The following is a 3,553-nucleotide window of genomic DNA, read 5'->3' as shown; positions in this document are numbered from 1 at the left end:
GAGCACAGGGGTGTCCTGCCGATATTGATGCCTTTTAGTACTTTTGTAACTTTTCTTGTCTTGTCTTTTTGAATTGGAAAAATAATTAAAAAAACAATGAAATAAAGTGTAACAGCTGCTATATTCACACCTCTGGTGTGTCTCTTGTTTGCCACTGTCTGGGTGTTTGTGCGCATGGGGTATAGGAGAGGATAGTGAAAAGCGAGCTATGACCCAGCACTGCCAGTCCCAAGCACTCCGAAATCCCAGGGCATGTCTGCAAGAGAGTGGCTTTGAAAAAATGAATGCCAGGCTCTTTGCGTGTAAGAGGAGCTCACAGTGCAGCTGCTTCCTTTGAGGCTAGCCCTGATATGATATATTGGTCCTCACTAGTGCTTCTCTTATCCAGAAGGTGTTTTGGCTATTGAGTTACCTGCCTATTGCTTGGGGGTTGAATGTGACCTAGCTGGAGGTCTCCATCCCCCCAGAACAGAAGGATGGGTGACCACACAGCTGGTCTTTGGCTTGCAATTATAGCCTCAGCACATCTTGCATCTCTGTCCCAAGATTCTCAGCAGCCCTTTTGCTTACAACCAGAGCACTTGTGTTCCTCAATGGCATGACTGTAGCCATCACCTTCCTCTGGATCTTGCTCTAAAAGCTCTCTCAGGTACTTGTAATGTGCATTCCCCACCCCTTGCTATCTCCTTGAGCTAATTCCTGTCTCTCCCCCATGCTCCTAGCTCTGTATCTTAGCCAGCATCCTACAAAGCTGTTACCTGTGTCTCCTTTTCCAATGCCTCCTGAGAGATACTAGCTTAAATTCCCATAGCAGTCCTACTTAGACTGATTCCCAGGAGGCCTTCTCTGCCCTCCTCTCCGGGCTCTGATCTCCCTTAGGCTTCCTGCCATCTCTTTTATCTTAAAATATCCTCCTCCCCTCTCTGTCAGCTGCAGCTCATAGTTAATTGGCCTTGGCCCATTTTGCAAGGGTTGTACAGTGGACTTACTGCTCTCCAAAGCCCTTTGCTCTCATACCTCCCATACACAATTGTCTTTCTCTGTGTTATTCCAAAACATCACCCACCTTTGGGACCCTAGAGGCAGTTCAGAAATACAGTGGCCTCTGTGGCTCCACAAACCCTGACCAAGCTTGCTCTTAAGTATATAAATGCATAGAGAGGGATGTGTTAGCCTTGTATATAGCAGACCAAAGGTATGGGTACCTACTGTGCCAAAGCCAGGGTTCAGCAAGGAATGGCAGAAAGCTGGCAGAAAGCTTTGCAGTGTGCAGTCAGCTGGGTGAGCTGCTGCTGCTGCACCCTGGGTTGTAGTCTGGCTCCCCAGCACATGTTTAGATTAAATTCAGTCCTGGCCATCTCTCATCTCTCCCTGCAGCTAGGCCTCAGTGACAAAATAGGGCAGTTTTTGTGGTAAAATGTGATAATCCTTGGTATGGTGACAGCTCTAATAGACAGCAGGTTAGTGGTATCTGTGAAGATCTTACGGGTACTTTTCAGCTGTAGTTACCAAACAAGCTGACAAAGGTGGCTCAGGACACTGGTCTCATTTGGATGCCAGACCCTGGCAACTGCCCCATTGCTACCTCTGGCATATGTCAGTGTGGGGCTGTTCACCTCTGTGGCTTCCAAACCACCCTGTGCAAATGCTCCCTCCACTGCTGACACAGACAGGAGCACTGGCACAGTTAGTTTGGTGAAGGTCCCTCCGGACCTCTGCTTTCCTGGAGCACTTGGCTCCAGAGTTCACCCTCCCACCAAGGTTGGGTGGTGGCTCAGTGGGAGAGCCTGTATCTGCTATGCCGGTATCTTTGCTCTGAGCTGATCTTGCTTTGAGATGTGCAGGTGTTTCCCTCCAGAGCAGAAAACAAGCCCTGTGAAGAGGAGGACTGCTGTGCCAACGTGCAGCCTGGGCTGAGCTTGGCTGTGTTAACCAGCTGCAGGAGGGTGAGTGGGGACAGGCAGCTGTTAGAAGAGCTTGGCCACGGCTTCTTAAGTGGGACCATTTAGGCTAATACTGTTCTGCAATTAAAGCAAATTAATTAGGTTAATGCTATGGCCTTATAAAAATAACAGAGGGGAACCAAGCTTACAGCAGCAGCAAAGTGAGTTGTATGTGTACCCTGAGACTTGGCAAGTCCCTTTGCAGCCAGCTCACAAGATTGGCTCTTCTTGTGTTGTCCAAAGTCATCTTACACAGATGTACATACACACACACGCAAACATAATATATATTTATGTCTCTATATGTTTCATTTGTGAAGAACTCTCTGTACTCCTGCAGTCACCCCTGATCAGGAAGCCCTGTGCTCACCTGGGTCTTTGACAGAGCCCACCTGTGGCACGCTCACGATCTGTGTGCTACAAAGCATGATGATACTTGGAAAACACACCTACCCTGTTTCCTTCTGCATGCTGAGTGCTGACCTACCTTCCTGCCTGCCACACTGAGAGGAAAATGGGCAAAATCAGCAATGCTGCCAGGGCCAGGGGTCTTGCCCCAGCCTAGACAGAGGCCACTGAAACATGGCTTGGTATACAACCAACCAAGATGAGGAACTCCCAACCAGACAGACCATCTCCTTCAAAAAGATTAGGGTTTTCCCCTGCTTTTTCTGAAGCTGCTTAGCCTGTTGTGGCAAGGTGTGGGGTGGAAGAATGCATTCAAGGGTGTGTAGCAGGTTAGGGTTGGATGGGGTATGTGCTGATACAGTGTGGGGGTAAAGATAGTGCATTGACAGTAGCATTTATATGGTTGTGGCGTTTATATTTACAGCATGTTGTTTATATTTGAAGTGGAAAGGAAGTCTTGGAGGAGTAAAGGCAATGGGCACGCATGCAGGCAAGTGTGGGCCTGGCAGGGTGGCTGCTGGTGGATCTGGGCATGGGCAGAAGAGCCTGTGCTGTGGAGGGGCATGAGTGAGGCCGTGTGTTTGCCGGTGTCTGCAGATAGGGGTGCTCGGAGGATGTACAAATAGGTTACATGTGCCAAGGCAAGGGTGGTGAGTATTTATTTGCTGTTTCTGCAGTCTTAGCTGCTTGTGGTAACAACTTGCAATGCATCACGCCAGTAATGTTTAGGAAAAGTGAATTAAAAATTGCAAATGCCTGATCTGTGTCCTTGAGGCGCTTGGGAGCTTTTGCCATTGAATTAAAAAGAAGCAGGGACCCAGACAACAGTGACTCGAAACAAAGTGACCTCATTACAAAGTAGAGTGATTGTACACTGTTCTTTCTCAGACAAGAATTTCAGGGACATCAAATAAAAGTAGCAGGTGGCAGGTTCAAAGCAAACCACTGGAAGCAGATCTGCACCAAGTGTGAGGTTGCCCTGGGGAGCCCTGCACCATAGGCGACTGTGGCAGCTCGCTGTGTACATGGCTCCACATTTGGAATTAAAAAAGAAAAACATTCCCCAGGAAACACTGCCTGCACAAGTGCCACCTCTGGCTGAGGAAGGTGAGGAGGTGGGAAGCTTTTCTGGAGTGGGTTGCTGTCTGCCAGCCCCATCTCACCCTCACTGCTCTCACCAGGGTTCAAGCTGGGCTAGTGGC

This window comes from Nestor notabilis, unplaced genomic scaffold (genome assembly GCF_000696875.1).
Source record: "Nestor notabilis isolate BGI_N333 unplaced genomic scaffold, ASM69687v1 scaffold4634, whole genome shotgun sequence".
NCBI lineage: Eukaryota > Metazoa > Chordata > Aves > Psittaciformes > Psittacidae > Nestor > Nestor notabilis.
The sequence above is the reverse complement of the archived record's forward strand: the minus strand, read 5'-3'. Positions refer to the sequence as shown.